Source organism: Euprymna scolopes, chromosome 46, assembly GCF_053919585.1.
Source record: "Euprymna scolopes isolate OS-2025 chromosome 46, ASM5391958v1, whole genome shotgun sequence".
NCBI lineage: Eukaryota > Metazoa > Mollusca > Cephalopoda > Sepiida > Sepiolidae > Euprymna > Euprymna scolopes.
In genome coordinates, this window is record NC_136527.1 from 211942992 (window position 1) to 211962143 (window position 19152).

A 19152-nucleotide genomic window follows, 5' to 3' on the forward strand; every position below is an offset into this window, starting at 1 on the left:
AATTTGAACGAAGAAAAAAATTTTGATAGAATTTTAAATTGAAAAAAATTTAAGTCGTAAAATTCAATTCATTACGTAGAAAAAATGGCTGTATAAGCGCGCGTATGCACTTTGTACACACTTTATTTTAAATCAAAAAATATTTCTATTATTTTTGTTTAAAATCTTTCATAGTTTATTTGGAAGTATATTCCAGTAAGAAATTAAGCAACCCACTAAAAAAAAAACTAACGACCCCCTGCTCGCTATGTAACTTTCTCAGACGCTCTTTTATTTACTAAGCAAAAAGAATAGACAACACAGGATTAAGATTTGAACGAACTCAACAATTTATTTTCTAATAAATAACACAGAATAATAACGAGCTGTCCTTGGGGTGAAGATGGCAGATTGTTGTTAGTTGTTGTTATTGTGGTTATAAGGCACGACGAAACCTTCGTTTGTAATAGTAGTAGCAGCAGTGGTCTGGTTATAATCGTGTGTCAATAGCGATAGTTGTTGTTGTTAGAAGGCGCGACGAAACCTTCGTTGGTAATGGTAGTAGCAGCAGTGCTGGTTATAATCGTGTGTCAATAGCGATAGTTGTTGTTGATAGAAGGCGCGACGTAGCCTTCGTTGGTAATGGTAGTAGCAGCAGTGCTGGTTATAATCGTGTGTCAATAGCGATAGTTGTTGTTGATAGAAGGCGCGACGAAGCCTTCGTTGGTAATGGTAGTCAGTGCTGGTTATAATCGTGTGTCAATAGCGATAGTTGTTGTTGTTAGAAGGCGCGACGAAGCCTTCGTTGGTAATGGTAGTAGCAGCAGTGCTGGTTATAATCGTGTGTCAATAGCGATAGTTGTTGTTGTTAGAAGGCGCGACGAAGCCTTCGTTGGTAATGGTAGTAGCAGCAGTGCTGGTTATAATCGTGTGTCAATAACGATAGTTGTTGTTGTTAGAAGGCGCGACGAAACCTTCGTTGGTAATGGTAGTAGCAGCAGTGCTGGTGCTGGTTATAATCGTGTGTCAATAGCGATAGTTGTTGTTGTTAGAAGGCGCGCCGAAACCTTCGTTGTAGTAGTAGTAGCATTGGTCGCGACAGCCGTAGCGTTGTGGTGATGGCGAGGCTGGTGGTGGTGGTCCTTCTCCTGTCTTTTCCTTGGCTTCGCTAAATATAGCAAGCACGCGGACGTAGTTGTAGACAAACGGTTAGTGATGAAGAAATTGCCTCCGTGTCGAGAAAACTGTGTTTCTTTTGGGTTGTTGTTTTCGCTACGGTGTGTAAGGCATCTAAGCGTTTTGCCCGTAATTTTGTGGAGGTAACCATGATCATGTGCCTCGACTTTGGTGCCATGGTAGCGATCGTAGCGTGAATCCCTACGTAGTCAATTTCTCCCCAAAGCGGTCAGGAATCATGAAACTTGAGTGGTGGTCGTCACGGTGACACGTGGCAGACAGTATGACGGCGTCCCCAAGTCAAAACGAGATCTAAATCATAACATCATAACAGCTCCCCCAGATCTCATTTTGGCTTGAATTGTCCAGTGCGGTCATAGTTGCATGTGTGAATAATCAACCCATGATGAAATCCTTAAACCGTTTAGGAAGCTGGCCTCGTGTTGACCGATTCCGAATCAGGTCCGATCTGTATCCGGACGGTAGTCGAGGGGTTTCTACGTATATGGGGTCCTGCAACGCTCTGTGTGCCCCTGCCTTGGGTGGAAGCGTTGTCTCTTCGGTAGATTGACGAGTTGGGTAGGGTAGAGGAGGTAGATTGGGGAACAAATGTTTTGGACGTGGTATTAATCGGCGGACATGTGCCCGGTGAACCCATTCACTCTGGTCATCATCATTTTTTATCTGGATCACCATGCTGTTGGTCTTGGCCACTTCGAAGGTACCGATCCAGGGTAGGTGAGATGCGTGAGCAATAGCTGATTGAGGCCGGTGGATTAGTACCTTGTCACCGACTTGTATTGGTTCCTTATTCATGTCCTTGTCTAAATTTGGGTCTTGGGCGTGGTCAGCTTCATTGTTGGCCAGCGCGACGTGTCGATGAACTTGTCTTAACAGGGCATTGACCTGCATGCCGTAAGCCGTGGGGCTGGGGTTTGTGATACTGTTGTCGGGTAATCTTGGCAAACCAATGTTGGGCTGCCGACCAGTGATTATATAGTGTGGTGACGCTCCAGTGGCACTGTTGATGGTAGCATTCATTGATGAGATGACGGATTCGAGGACGTCGGTCCACTCACAGTCTCTATCTTCGCACAGCATGTATATGGCGTTTTTCATCGTGCGATGCTGTCGTTCAATGTTACCTGAGCTTTGTGGTCGCCAGGCACAATGTAATTCCTGCGTGATTGATGTGAGTTGGCAAAAGATCCTGTATACCTCCCCCGTGAAGTGGGTTCCGCGATCGGATGAAACAATGCGTGGTATTTCCCGGTGTCGAAGGAAGAAACTGTAAATTCCACGGGCAGCATCGATCGCACGATCTCTGGAACACGGCACAGCCGTAAGGTGTCTACTGAAACTGTCCAGCATGGTTAGGATGTAGCGTTTCCCCTTTGAAATTGGCATCGTGACGAAATCAATGTAGATGATTTCGAACGGTCTTTCTCCACGTTTGCAGTGCCCGGTGGGCCAGACCTTACGTTTGCCATAGTTACCCTTCCGCTTGGCACATGTTTCGCAGGAGTTGACATACGTCCTGATGTCATGGTCCTTGCATTCCCACCAGTAGCCGGATAGATGTTCGCGCATGCGGGCGATACCTGAATGATTGATGCAGTCATGGGCCTGATGCAGGTACTTGGGACGGAGTTTGTATGGTACGACCAGTTTTGGGGAATGATTGTTGTCCCTAATCATCAAGACAGATGTGCCGGGCTCCAGGTAGAACTGGTGGATGTATTTGTTGAGTATGGGGGCCCGATGGTCATCGGGGTCGATGTTACAGTTTTTGCTGGAGTTATTCGTCTGGAGGGTTTTGATGATTCTCGACAGTGTGTTGTCTGTGCATTGCTCAGCAGCGATATTGATATGGTCACAATTGTATTTTGTGGGGATGGTCGATGAAGAGTGATAGGCAAAGAACGCATCCACAATATTCTTGTGGTGGCGGGTGTTCTGAGGTGTGTGTGCTTCGGGGATGAGCATTGATCCATCAATTTCGTCCATACACCAGGATGGGATGTAAATACGTAGGTCCGAACCCTGGATTCTGAATGTTTTGCCTGCAGGGTTGGCGTCAGCTGGTGTGTTATTTTTTCTTTGGCCATGACTTCTGCTGAGCATGTCGGCCCAGACATTGGATTCGCCCTCCACAAATTCCAGGACGAATTTATAGCATGCGATCTCTTCCTGCCATCTGCGGATTTTGGCATTGTTGAATACCCGCTGATCCAGATAGGTTAGTGATCTGTGGTCGGTGAAGATGACGAAGGGGCGGCTGTGTAGGAAGTAGTCGAATTTTGCTATGGCCCACTTTATTGCGTATGCCTCGCGTTCAGTTGTGGACCAGTTTTGTTCCGTGGTATTAAATATGTGTGAAGCGACTGCTATGATCTTCTTCTTTCCCCTGTCATCTTCTTGCATTAGGATGGCCCCACATGCGGTGTCACTCGCATCAGTGGTGAGCGTGAAGAGTTGATCAAAATCAGGGAATGAAATGACAGGAGGCGAGGACAGTCGTTTCTTTATCTTATTAAAGGCCTTGTCCGCCTGCTCAGTCCATGCAAATGGTTTGCCAGCCCTATTCAGTTCATGGATGGGGGTCATGATGCTGGAAAATGTGTCCGACCTGATTTGTTCCTGTACCCGTGTCTCCAGGAATTGCCGTATCCACACTAAACGACCTATGAGGCCTTGCAGTTCCTTTTTTGTTGTTGGAGGCTTCATTTCCATGATGGCGCGGACGTATTCGGGGTCGGCCTTGAAACCCTTGCTATTTACGATGCGACCGAGGAATTTTGCTTCGTTCGCGAGGAAGGTACATTTATCCGGATTCAATTTTAGTCCAAATTTACGTAGGGCGGTGAATAGTTGCTCCAGTGCCAGTATGTATCCTTCAAATGTTTTGGCGTGGACTAGGTTGTCGTCAATGTACGAGGATATGTTGGTGCGAGATGTAACTGGCCAAGGCTTCAGCTATGCAGCGGGAGAAGATTTGTCCGGCAGATGTGAGACCAAAGGCGAGTCGTGTGTATTGGTAGCATTTGCCCTTCCATGTGAATGCAGTTTTGTGTCGATCACGCTCGTCGATAGCGATCTGCCAATAGCCACTGCGAAGATCAAGGGATGCAAAATATTTATTTCCTTCGCCGATTCTGTGGAACAGGTGGTCAATCGTAGGTATGGGGTAGGGGTCGAGATCGACTAGGACCTTGTTGAGTGTTGCTTTGAAGTTGGCAACTACCCGGATTGCCCCGTTCTTCTTGCGAACGGCAAATACAGGGCTATTAAAACCCTTGGGGTCCTTGCATGGTTCGATGATCTCTCTGGCGGCCATGTGCATGATTTCAGCATCGACGTAAGCCTCGAGAGCCTGGGCGATTGGGTGTTGCTTCTGACAGCGGGATTGGCCATTGGTTGGTATTCGAACTGGTCTGATGAAGGTACCCTTTTCTCCCTTTTCGGTACCCATGATGTCGGCGAAGCGGATGATTAAGTCTGCTGTGGCCTCCAGTTCGTCGCGGTTTGGATGGTTGGGCAATGCCACACCCACATTACTCTGTAGCCAGTGTAGTTTTTCATTTAGTGTCTTGGGGCTGGGCTGTGTGAGTCTAGTGGGATGATCGATGGTGTGGGCTCCAAATGTGGTATCATCAGCTGGTATCTTCTGTGTAAGAGCTGGTAGTATTGCTGCCGTGTGAGTTATCGGAGTGGACGCGAGCGTGCGTCTGAATTCGATCGTTGATTTTTGGTGGTCGATTGTGTAGGAGTCTAGTGTGTTGTGACCAAGGATGCTTTGGCCGATCAGGATTGGAGATATAGCGGATGTTATCAGCATGTTGATCCCGTCGAACCTGGGTGAATCGTGGTTGCCGATGGCGATGCCACAATTAAGTTCACCAAGGATATGGATGCTGCCGTTTATGCCTCTCACATGCACGTTGGATGGCGTTATTCGACGTCTGACCTCTTCAGGTATTCGAGACACTGGCATAATGCAAGTGGAGCAGCCTGAGTCCAACATAGATATGTCCGAGAACGTAGCTCCCTCGATCATGAAATGTGTGTTGACGAAAGGTGACTTCTGCGCCGAGTGTTGATGAAAGTTAAATATGTGATGGTGAGTCTGTTGGACCACGGGGTGAGCCATCACATCTCGCCTGGTCCGTATTGAAAATCCTCGGCCATGGTAGTGGGGAGAGTATCTTCCGGTGGCATATCCTTGTCGTCTGTTGCGATATATGCCTGGGCACGAGGTGGGTGCCGGTACCGACAGTTGCGTCCATGGAAGCATGCATAGCCTTTCATGTAGTTTTGGCAGATCTCAGCATCCTGATTGTGTTCATCATCCCTGCGCATCTGAAAATGGCCGCGAGTGCCAGTGGGTTTGGTGTTGCGCAGTGTTGTGGTATCTTTCCTTGCCTGTGGGCGGAGAGTTTGCCTGTTCACATTGTGTTCAGTTCGCCTGGTCCTTTGATCAGATTGTTGTGGCCTGTTTGCGTAGTACGCGATGGGACTATCATTGATTTCATCGTCCGTTTTGACACCACAGTCGATGTACCGCTGTACATCACTAGCTATCCCACCCGCCGTATAATGCTTATCCATTGTTTTGACGATGTGTGGGTATAAGCTCGGTGTCCAGGCTTTCACCTTCTCACTCATTAGCATTGCACCTATGAGAGAGAAGACAGTATCTGCAGGTATTTCCCGTGAGTGGTCCGACTTAAATTTTGCCTTTATGTGTACTGCAGCCTCTCTAATCGTGTTTTCCAGTCGGCCGGCGAAATCTGTCAATCTCTCCCCATCTCGACGCTGCAAATCCCAAGCCCGGCTGAGGTGCTGGAAGTTTGTCATTTGGCTGCCGTGGGTCGTTATGAGGTATGCTTTGAGTTGCTCGAAGGTAGATGTGTCGTGTTGGGAGTCCGTCATTTGCTGGAATATCCCTTCGTTCAGAAGCTGTTTGCAGATTCTGACAAACTCTTTTTCGATACTAGGGTGTGTACCGATTTCCGGCTTGACATGTATCATGTATGTTTTGTTTACATCCGTGATGAAGCGGTTAACATCGTTCCCGGGGTTGAACTTTTTTATGTCCTTTACCGAATCGTGTATGGCCTGTAATCTGATCATCAGATTGTAGTCGTTATTATCGGCTTTGGGCGTGTCGTTTAAGGTGGTCGATTTGAGGGTGGAGAGCATAATCTCTAGGTCCGCTTTTATTTCGAGGATAAGGGCCTCGTCTGGTCGTGATGTACTCGATTTTAGCTGGAGGAGTGCCGATTTCTGGTCTCTGATAAAACTGAGAAGTTCGTTACGGGTGCACCCTGAGTAGTCCATTCTACCTGTCGCACGCTTCTGACACCAGTTGTTATGTTACGAAGCGTATGGTGACAAGCAAAAAGAATAGACAACACAGGATTAAGATTTGAACGAACTCAACAATTTATTTTCTAATAAATAACACAGAATAATAACGAGCTGTCCTTGGGGTGAAGATGGCAGATTGTTGTTAGTTGTTGTTATTGTGGTTATAAGGCACGACGAAACCTTCGTTTGTAATAGTAGTAGCAGCAGTGCTGGTCTGGTTATAATCGTGTGTCAATAGCGATAGTTGTTGTTGTTAGAAGGCGCGACGAAGCCTTCGTTGGTAATGGTAGTAGCAGCAGTGCTGGTTATAATCGTGTGTCAATAGCGATAGTTGTTGTTGATAGAAGGCGCGACGTAGCCTTCGTTGGTAATGGTAGTAGCAGCAGTGCTGGTTATAATCGTGTGTCAATAGCGATAGTTGTTGTTGTTAGAAGGCGCGACGAAGCCTTCGTTGGTAATGGTAGTAGCAGCAGTGCTGGTTATAATCGTGTGTCAATAGCGATAGTTGTTGTTGTTAGAAGGCGCGACGAAGCCTTCGTTGGTAATGGTAGTAGCAGCAGTGCTGGTTATAATCGTGTGTCAATAGCGATAGTTGTTGTTGTTAGAAGGCGCGACGAAGCCTTCGTTGGTAATGGTAGTAGCAGCAGTGCTGGTTATAATCGTGTGTCAATAGCGGTAGTTGTTGTTGTTAGAAGGCGCGACGAAGCCTTCGTTGGTAATGGTAGTAGCAGCAGTGCTGGTTATAATCGTGTGTCAATAGCGATAGTTGTTGTTGTTAGAAGGCGCGCCGAAACCTTCGTTGTAGTAGTAGTAGCATTGGTCGCGACAGCCGTAGCGTTGTGGTGATGGCGAGGCTGGTGGTCCTTCTCCTGTCTTTTCCTTGGCTTCGCTAAATATAGCAAGCACGCGGACGTAGTTGTAGACAAACGGTTAGTGATGAAGAAATTGCCTCCGTGTCGAGAAAACTGTGTTTCTTTTGGGTTGTTGTTTTCGCTACGGTGTGTAAGGCATCTAAGCGTTTTGCCCGTAATTTTGTGGAGGTAACCATGATCATGTGCCTCGACTTTGGTGCCATGGTAGCGATCGTAGCGTGAATCCCTACGTAGTCAATTTCTCCCCAAAGCGGTCAGGAATCATGAAACTTGAGTGGTGGTCGTCACGGTGACACGTGGCAGACAGTATGACGGCGTCCCCAAGTCAAAACGAGATCTAAATCATAACATCATAACATATATATATATATATATATATATATATATATATATATATATATATATAGTTTCACTGGCAATTAACCCCTCTGGGAGTTGTATCATTTAATTGTAAACATAACATTAGTGGTGGAATGCATTGTTCTTCTATATATTTTTATACATGTGTATAAAACCTCAGGGACATGAACCACGACTACCGAGATATGATGCTGGTGAACATAACAGTGTGACGTCATTACAGATCAACATGTAAGTAAGTGCCTAATGTTTCTTGTGTTCAACTACCTGGCCACGTTTATAGGCATAGAAATATTTTTCGGGTCCTTAGGGAATGACAGTGGTAATTTTATGAAGGTATTCCAAACGTGTATCTATCTTCCAATTGGATAATTATATAGTTATAATTATTATAATCGCACATTGAGATAATTTTAACCTAACAAAACATAAGAGTTAATTTGTTTAGAAAGTCGAATATTTCATTTTATTTACTTTATAAACTGCAAAACAACCAATTTTTATGTGAGAATATTTCTCAGTCCGTTGTTTTAATAATAAATAACACTTTTTATTGAGTATTTCCAAACATTTTAAAGTTAGAAGCATTTTCCACGACCGCTATTTTTTGTTTTGTTTTGTTTGTTTGTTTTTTTATTTTTTAACTAAAACGATCGATAAAATCAATATTTTAGCACCGGGCGTAATTTATTTCTTTGAAATATATTTAAAACTTGAAGTTTTTGTTTGTATTTTTAAACATTTTATCTATAAATAATTGACATGACTGCAATGGGAAATGAAACAGGAAATTTTCTATTCTCTCCCGCGGCATACAAATACAAATTCATCTTAAAAAATCACTAACTAATCAGTTTTAATTAAAGTTTTGATATGAGCTAGAAATAAAGAGTACATTAAATTTTAGTTAACATATTTTCTTGTGTTTTATCTTATAAAGAAATATTGTTTGGGATTTGTGCTGTGTATGCACCGTGCTGAAATAATAACGTTATTATTTAGAAAGTATTCTTAACAGCGCGGAGGTTTCTGCACATCCACCTTACAATTTAATGTAAAAGAAGATACCGTAAAATCTAATTTAACTTGAAAATCCTATCGAAAATACACACTGTACAAGCAGCATTATATTTTTTTATTATTATTATTATTATTATTATTATTATTATTATTATTATTATTATTATTATTACAACTAGAATAAAAAAAGGTACTCCATGGTGAATGTGGACCCTGCATAAATGGGTTTTAATTTAATGGTTACCCTCTAAAAAGTGTATCCGAAAAAGGTTTCCAATCACTAAAACATTTTGGAAGATACTATTTGAGGTAAAAAATGGCCAAAAGCATTATTTGAATGTGTATGAAAAAATAAATGTAACAAAAAATAAAAAAAATTATAATATAATAATAAAATAAAATAAAAACAAGCACGAAATGAAAGTATGAATCAAATTTACTTAAAGAGCTAAAAAGAGAATACATACGCGCTTAATTACAAAAAAGTGTATGAGAGATATATGAAGAAAGTGAAAGAAAACCTCAGGGGGTAGCCATTAAATTAAAACCCATTTACGCAAGGGCCACGTTCTCCGTGAATTTCCCCCCCCCCTTACAAAAAAAATAGATGACATCGACTTGCACAACACCAATGAGTTGTGAAGGGTCAGAAAACCTCAGGGGGCAGCCATTAAATTAAAACCCGTTCTCCGTGAATTTCCCCCCCCCTTACAAAAAAAAAATAGATGACATCGACTTGAAGTGCCCCCTACAAAAAAAAAACTCTAGATGACATCGACTTGCACAACACAAATGAATTGTGAAGGGTCAGGGAGGAGGGAGGATGAAAAGTCCGAAGTGGGGGAGTACGAACAACATCTCCTCTGGAAGAGTGCAGTTCAAATCTTGTACATTGGAGAGGCGTTTTGTCACTCAAACCCCAGGAAACACCAATGGCTGATGCCGACGAGAAATCAATGGCAAACGGCTGTGTGATAACGTGCAATCATCTGCACCGGTGGTCAAGAGGTGAAGAACACTGGAAATCTGGGAGACTTGTTGTCACTTGGTGTCCAGCAAATACCGCAGGTTACTGCCAGTGAGTGATCACTGATTATTGCCTCTGAGACAATTAGTGAATGAAATAATGATAATGATGCCCTCTTCCAAATTCACCACCATCCTGATTTAATATCGTAGATGTTTACTATATTTGCTTAGTTTTTAACCAATGTTAACATTATAGTATGACTGATTTTTAGATTATTTTAGTTATGTGAACTTCATTTTCGTGTTCATGTCTTCTGCGCTGATATAAAAATGAAGACTATAGCAGAGTATAGGATTCCTAACCATGTACCTGATGAAAATACTCTACATATTTTGATGAAAAACGCGGACGGAAATGAACATAGAAGAACAAAAAACCAAAACTTTAAATATAATTTCTGTATTAAAAGAAATAGTTATTAAAATATTTCAACATATATTCTTGTGGGGAAAATCCAGTTACCCAATAAGGAGCACTCTGGATAAGAACAAAAATAAAAATTGTCTCAATCATGAAGGATTTCTCTTCCAACGACCGAGGACAGAAAAGATGAATTGTAGCATCAGAAAGATACTACACTGTGATCTTGTCCCGAAGGCCAAGAACTGTTTGTGTTTTATATTTCTTTATCTGTTTGTTCCTTAAATTCATAATTCAGTCTTATCATTATTAGATTGTATATTGCTTTGGAATTACGTAATTTTACATAAATAATATTTATATTAGTCCTCGCGCAAAAGCGCAGGACACAAAACGTTTTAAATGATAATAATAATAGAGTAACAATAACAAAGTATTTCGCTAGCGAGGACTACTATTGAGCGTAACCAGTTATACAGTCCTTTTTAAATTTTCATCTCTATTTTTCTCGTTATCTACTGAATATTTTTAATGAAACCTATATGAAATATGTTCCTTATTAAATTGTAAAGAGTTTCTATTCTGAAAGAAGTTTAAAAAAATTTAATCTAAAAAAGTTATTTTAAAGTTTTTGTTTAATAAAATTCAGATTTTCTAATTATTCAGACATGTATTACAAAGAGGGAGTTGCAAAAAGGAGTTGTGGTGTGAAGAGAATTACGAGCTGAAACAGAGAGAATATTCAGACCTGTAATAATACAAAGAGGGGGTTTGCAAAAATGAGTTGTGGTGTGAGGAGAAATACAATCTGAAATAGAGAGGCGGAGAGTTTTTATAAATACACACAAAAGCACATTCATCTTTTTTTAAATCCAAATTAATAAATTAAATAAAATATAATCTTAAAAAGATATGATACAAGTTACAAAAGCATTCATCCAAGGCATGAAAATTGTTAAACAAAATGTTTTTTACTATAGGCTTTAAAAATAAAGGTACAAGATGCAATTTGAAATTTATTTATCTTCAAAGTGCACTTTTATACATTTTTCAAAGTAAGGTATTAAATTTTTATACCTTACTTTGTAAAATTTACAAAAGTGCACTTTGAAGATAGATAAATTTCAAATTGAATCTTGTACCTTTATTTTTAAAGCCTATAGTAAAAACATTTTGTTTAACAATTTTCATGCCTTGGATGAAATGCTTTTCTAACTTGTTTTATATTGAATAAAATTCAGTTTCATTATTAATCGTATAAGGTTCATTTCCTTTCTTTTAAACATGTTTTAACGCTTTTTTTTTAATGCCGTCATAGAAATCTATATATATTCTTTTTTCAATTTAATATACTTTCATAGAAATGTTTCTGTTATGTCAAAAAAAAAAAAAACTATTCTCTTTACGTCATAAGTGTCACTGTCACGCTCATACAGGAATTCTATAGCTAATATAACATACTGACCCAACTAGTCACGGGTAGTCTAGTATATATATATATATATATATATATATATATATATATATATATATATATATATATATATATATATATATATAACAATTAGGGTGCAAGCAAATTACACGGCAAACAGAATGTTGTAACGTATCGATTTGTGTTCTGTTTTATTTTTTCTCATATTCACATCTGCGAGTCGGGCCATTTTACAGCATTGCACTACTTCTCTATCAAAGGAGTCAAAGGATGAGGTAATACATGGGAGCAACCCATGACAAGTGAAGCCAGAATCATGTGGTTATAGTTTTGTTTCTTGGTTCAAATCATTTTTTGTTATTTGACTGACCTTTTATGCAATTCCTCCTTCTTATTTGAGTTGTTTATGTGAATATTCAGTTTTGCAATTGTTATATGAGGATTATTTGATTATTCCAACTATTCTCATTCATGTATATATTACTGTTCTCATCTTGAATGTAAACAGTAGTTCAGCTAATCCAAATAAGAATGAAATGTTCTGTCTTAAAAACTAAACCTGATTTTATTTCTCCATATTTTTACACGAGGAACAAAATAATGATGACACCGTTTTACGATGAACATAAGTTCTTTGGTCTGAAGCAGTTATTTTTTTTCTTGTTATAATAATTTCACGTTTAAATCGTGTTTTTCATCTTTTAATTTTGATTTTTTATATTTTCATGTATTTTATTTTTTATGAATTGGACACACAAAACAAAGTTGTTTTAAATCACTAAAAAAATCCTTACAAGCAAAACACTTTTTTTTTGTTTTGAACACAAGAGAAAAATCGAATTCATCCTGATTTTTTTTTTATTCGTATTAAATTCCTGGAATGAAAGGTAAGTTTCTTTCTTTCTTTTTTTTACATTTAAAAATTGTGCTTCAATACTTTTAACAATACTCTTAAATATTAAATTAACTTTATTTTAATTTCAATTGAATAATAAAAAAAACAACAAAACAAACAAAAGGACGTGAATAAAAAGTATTAATTTAGGATTTAAAAAAGCCTCTTTAGAATATATCATTAAATCTCACATTTAGATTTTTATCAAAAAATATACCTAGTGATTTCTAATAAAATAATAACGTTTACACAATAATTTAATTCAAAGTTGGTCGAATTGTTAGACAACTGAGCACAAAAAAATTATCGTTTTAACATTTTGATTTGTATTCTTTTTGTTTTGTTGCTAGAGAAATTTGTTTGCTTTTTGAATAAGAATTTTGTTTGTTATTTGAATAGGAATTTTGTTTGTTATTTGAATAAGAATTTTGTTTGTTATTTGAATAGGAATCAGTTCATTAAAAACCAAAAAGAAGACTTCCCTCACACTTTTCTTTTTCGCTTGTTTAGAAAAATATATATACCATAACAATTTCTTTCCTTGTTAAAAAAAATATTAAAAACGATAGCAGGCATTGCTCAAAAGCTATTATAGAAAGCATTGTATTTTTACAATGTTACTATTCTTGTCAGCGAGAATTTAAAATGTTATATTTGTTCGAAGCAGATCTGAATACACCTGTAAACAGTTGTATACAAAAAAAAAATCAACTTCTTAAAGGTAAATCTTCGGGTGGTCCCCCACCCCCACTGCACTTTCTCCATCACTTTATTTAAAAAAAAATGTATATGCATAAAAGGAGCACACATTGGCCATCATCAATTAGCAGAAACTTAATATATTATTGAGAAAACTTGAAGAACTTACCTGCGACTCTCAGGAAGAGGGGCAGCAGAAACCTTTTGTGTGGATGATGACTCTTTATATTGGTAATTGTTACGTTTAACTTATTTGATTGGCTAACTGGATTATAAGAATGATGGAGTGAACAGAATTTTTCTTGTGATGTCAGTTTGGGATTGGAGTTGAAGGAAATTGAATCATTACCCTTATTAACAGACCGACAAGGTTCTACAATTTTTATCTAGTCACAGGTCGCAACAAACCATTGTTGAAAAATCCTTGTTAACCTCTACCTTTCAGTGGAGAAAGTTTCCACAGTATAAAACATATCGGTAATTTACCCCTTAAAAGTAATTAAAAAGTATGTGGTGCTATTACTTTTCAACAGCCTTAAAATATCCACAGAGAAGGCATTTAAAAAATATATCATTTAAAATGTTAGACTGGGAGATTGTTTTCTTATATAGATTTATCGTAAATGAGCCCTCATTTCTTGGACAGTTAGCAGTAAAGAAAACATGTAATCGTTCGCAGATTTCAATTCTTTAGCGAATGGAGGTATGAGATGGGGCGTTCATATTATTTTTTATTATTATTACACTTTGTGGGGGGGATTAGAGTCAACCGGTGTTAACTCTTCTGTATGTTGACCTAACAATTTGATAACTAAAAGATATCATAAAAATATAGTTGGACATAAAAAATTTTGCAAAAAAGTGTCAATAAGACATATATGAGATGCAAGTATTTTCTTTAATTTTCGTTTCTGAGCCATTATCTGGTCAGTCGTTTTTTCTTGTACTAAAGTTTAAGCATTTTCCTTGTATTTGTTATATAGCGTGATTTCATCAGCAAACGTATGCATTTTTGAGACAATTTTATCAGGGAAGTTATTTCTGAATATAAAGAATACTAAAGGTCCAACGATTGACGCTTATAGCTAACTTGCATTTATATCGTGTTCTGACGTACGATCAATGAGGAAAACTTGGATCATTCGCTTGTAAAAGAAGAATTTGATTATATCAAGTGTTCATCCATTAATATAATAACATTTAATTTTAAAAAGAAATCTTCATAACAGACTATCTATGGCCTTAGATAAGTCTAGAGCTACTGCTCTAGCCCCCTTGCTTTATCCAGTGCATACATATGTACATGGATTACAGTTAGGATATCTGCATTGGAACACACTTGCTTAAATCCATATTGTCTGTCAGAAAGGAGTTAAGCATCCATGATTTGATCCTTATTTAAAGAATTCAAGGTTTTGGCAAAGAGAGGGGGTGATGAATGGGGCGTATATCTATTCTTGTATATATATATATATATATATATATATATATATATATATATACATTATTAAATACAATTGCATAAGACCAGAAATCAGTACTTGTTTGCCAGTGTCTTTGAAGACTAAAACAAAAAATTCCTTGTAGCAACTTATCATAATTGAGTTTTCCTTAATTGAATGAAATAATATCTTACTTTTTATATTTACAACGTCATTGAAATTCAATCGTTTTTACTTTTGATTTTTTCATCCTTGAATATATATATATATATATATATATATATATATATATATATATATATATATATATATATATATATATATGAGAGAGAGAGAGAGAAAATAAAAAGGAACAAACCGTATTATGTGTTCATCAACGTTTCGTCTTTATTTCGAGACTTCCTCTGGATGAATGAGATTAAGAAACCCAAAAATATACCAGTACAAAATATTTGAAAATGTTTCACGTGCACAGTGTGACGCAGTTCTATTACAAAGAAACGGAAAATTGATGTTGGAAATTCAAAAAGGAGGGAGGCTGGCGCTGTTAAAGAGAAGGAAATTTTAGTGACGTCATATAGTCGTTAATTTAATTTAAAACTATGAACGCAAGTTTATATTCGATTGGGAAAAAGATATATCTGTTGAAATTCAAATATAAGTTTGTAACAGAAATGAAATGAGTGTTTTTTATGTAATTTATTGATTGAGATTATGTGTTAATTATTACAGGGGGTGTTTGAATGGTGTGAGAAAGTTAACCTGTGTCCACAGTTTAATAATGTTCTTTTAATAACAGTTTACTTATTAATGGCGCTATGTTATAGAAACCTCCATGTTGTTTAATAGTGCTTGAAATTGCGATAAGCACAGATTCAAGAAGTCTCCGGCGCGGTTTATTTGAAATAAATTTAACTACTTTTGCTTGTTTAAAGTCAAAAGTGTGGTTATGTTGCAATGAATGAGAGAATAATGCACTTAGTGAATTGCTATTTTTTATATCTCTTTTGTGTTCATCGAGCCTTCAAACACCCACTGTAATAATTAACACATAATATCAACCAATAAATTACATAAAAAACACTCATTTCATTTCTGTTACAAACTTATATTTGAATTTCTGTTACAAACTTATATTTGAATTTCAACAGATATATCTTTTTCCCAATAGTATATAAACTTGCGTTCGGTGCTGGTGATTGGATTGTTCTTTGTGATGAGCCACGTGTCTGCGAGAAGCGAGTTTTTTTTCTTTCTGTTTTTTTTGTCTTCTTCTTTCTCCACGGTTATTACAGAGAAGGAATCCCTCTCTTCAAGAGGTGGGCGATACTGACCATTTCCTATCTGTGTTCCTGGATATTTTTTTGTTTTGCCTCCTACATTTTGCTTCAAGCTATTTTGGCATGACTCGTTATTCTTTGTTAGCCATTCTCTGCAGATGACGTCGTTGATTTCGAAGCCTATACTTTTTTCCTCTGTATGCTGTTGCTGTGTTCATGATTGCCTCCCATTGGTTTTGTTTTACCCATGTTGTCATAAAGTATGGTACGATGTAGTCCTCGGATTCCGGTTGAGCCCAGGCTTATTCGCCGATGTATTGGTATTTCCGTTACTTTTGTAGCTTTTGAAGGTTATGTCGCTGGTTTTGATCATGTTTTTGAATGTTCTTTTTAGTGTGTATGTACGTTGGATGTTTCTTGTTGCTGTGGGCAGGTGGAGTCCGATGTGGATACCCTCCCATCCGTTAGATCACGATTCCGAGTTTTGTTCATTAGTACCCTCGTCCATTTGCGGCCTATGTATATTGTCAGTGCTATCAGCAGCATCCACGGCGGTATTATCTTGGAAATACTTGTCCAATCCCAGTTCTGATGATTCCTGTGTCCTGACTGTTTCGGATGAATTCAGCATCAGCGTCCTCTGTAGTGGTGTCTGGATCGTCGTTTGCAAGGTCGTGTAATTTGCTGCTAGATCGAGTTTGTTTCGTGGAGTGTGTTTAAATTTTTTGCGATCTGTCCCTGGTCCTAGAAATTCGTATCCAGGTACTGTAAATTCTAGTTTTTTGTAGCATCTTTTCCGCAGAGGAGGCATAATGAATTGTTTCTTTGGGATGTTTTCTGATATAATTAAATGTAGGTCATTATGTGTAACTATTGCGTCATATTTATTTATAGCTCGGATAATATTTTATTGTTATCTAAGGTCTGGTTACTAGCAATGGAACTATTACTTTTACATTGATGGGTCTAAGGTATGGTGTACAATTACTACACGATTCTACCAGTGAAAAACAAATTCAATAGCATGCTGGTTGAATCGTGTAGTAATTGTACAGCAGACCTTAGACCCATCAGCATAAGCCTGACGAATCCTATAGTTGGATGAAACGCAGAATATTCAGTGTAGCTTAATCGCCATATATATTTTATAAATTACTATATATATGTGTATGTGTGTGTGCGTGTGTATCAACGCTTCTGCTTTGCCACCAATATAGAAATGATAAAAGTACTTTATATAATTTTCTCTAGAATGCATTATAGTATCCACTGCTTTTTTGATAATGCTAGAAGTTATTCGGCTCTTTCTAGTCTCTTATGCTTTTGCGTTTAATGATTTTGAGTTTAATCAATTAATTTAATGTTTTGAGTTTAATCAAATAATTCTGACAACATTAAACACAATTTTAATACGTTCATATAAATACCAAGAATATTGACTTTTTTTCAGATGTTCGTGCTTGAAGGCATTTATTGAATGTTTCAGGAATGATTTTCTTAAAAGATTATATGGAAAAGTATTGCTTTATGTGGAAGACAACATCGACATCAGTGGAGACATTTTACTGGACATTACGATTTAACAAATCCTCTGAAATGCTGTTGAAAATCCCTCTCATCTTGAATGCTTACTGGAGCTAACTTGAAACCTACTCGATAAAACTTGAAAGCCTACTTGAGAGAACTTGAATGCCTACTAGTAAAAGTTCTAGATAAAAGTTGAATGCCTAAAAGTAAAAGCATGATACTGGATACTCCACGAGACTAGATAAATTCTTGTCCTAAAATCAAGTAAGACGGACAGACTAAAATGAAACAAATATAAAAACATATGAATATGGTTAATTGTGGAGAGGAAAATTATGTTTCCAATTTCTTGACGAACCCAGTGTTTGAGAAATAAAGAATTTTAATGGAACATTCTTATATCTATGCATCCCATATAGAGTCCAAGTATTAACCCCAGGTACTGAGCCTTTTGATTTCTGAGAACGTCGACAGATTAAAACAAAACGAAAAAGGGAAAACCACATTTTTATAAGTATGTGGATATTCTAATTTTGGTTAATCAAATTTAGTGATGAATATGAAAAGCCACATTTTTGTGAAGTGTGTGCATATTCTTGTTCTCAGTTTTTTTTATTTAGTGTTTTAGATATAAATAACTTCAATGTTACACTCGAATGTCGTTGTATCTCATATAGAGTTCAAAATTAGCTCCAGGTAGTGGGTTAGGGTAGTGGGGCGCTTGATTTCTGAGAAGTTCAGCTGATATAAAATAAAATGGAAAACAGAAAAAAGTCACATTGTTGTGAAGTGTGTGGACATTCTTTTTCTATGAAATCACATTTACTGAGACATATGAGAACTCACACGGGAGTAAAACCATATTCTTGTGAAGTTTGTGGATACAATTCTTCTCATAAATCGTGTCTTGTGACACATATGAGAAGACACACTGGTGAAAAGCCATATTCTTGTGTAGTATGTGGAGATTCTTTTTCCATGAAATTAACTTTAGTGATACATATGAGAACTCATACGGGGGAAAAACCATATTCGTGTAATGTGTGTTCAAGTTCCTTTTCTCAAAAATCACATTTAACGACACATGTAAAAACTCACACTGGGGAAAAACCACATTCTTGTGAAATGTGTGGATATTCTTGTTCTGAAAAATCAACATTAGTGAGACATATTAGAACTCACACTGGAGAAGGGCCACATTCTTGTAAAGTGTGTGGATATTCTTGTTCTGAAAAATCAGCATTAGTGATACATATGAGAACTCACACTGGGGAAAAGCCACATTCTTGTCAAGTGTGTGGATATTCTTTTTCTCAAAAATCAAATTTAGTTTCACATATGAGAACTCACACTGGAGAAAAACCACATGCTTGTGAAGTGTGTGGATACTCATGTTCAAAAAGATCAAACTTATGGAAACATATGCGAACACACACTGGGAAAAAATAAAAGCACGAAGCTGGGTACTCCAGTAGACTAGATAAATTCTTGTCCTGGAATCCAGTAAGACTAAGAGACCAAAATGGAAGATATACTACCTTGTCCCCCCTCGCCAATCATTTACAAAAAACACCTGTCTAGCTGAATCCACTGTCAAAAACTTTCCCCGCTCTTTATCTATGCCTAAATCAAAACGTAGATTCCATGAACAAAGCTCCTTTCTTAGAACTGCACGCCTGTGGAACTCTGTTCCGCTGCCTCCTTCTT

At 37.8% G+C, this 19152-nt stretch overlaps 1 long non-coding RNA gene across 1 annotated transcript; it reads left to right on the forward strand.

Moving 5' to 3' along the window:
* The first annotated feature begins 12135 nt into the window (after positions 1 to 12135).
* Positions 12136 to 17938, forward strand: LOC145270454 (uncharacterized). Its single transcript, XR_013865365.1, has 2 exons — positions 12136 to 12489; positions 17369 to 17938. It is a non-coding gene; the product is annotated as an uncharacterized LOC145270454 (long non-coding RNA).
* The last annotated feature ends 1214 nt before the right edge of the window (positions 17939 to 19152 follow it).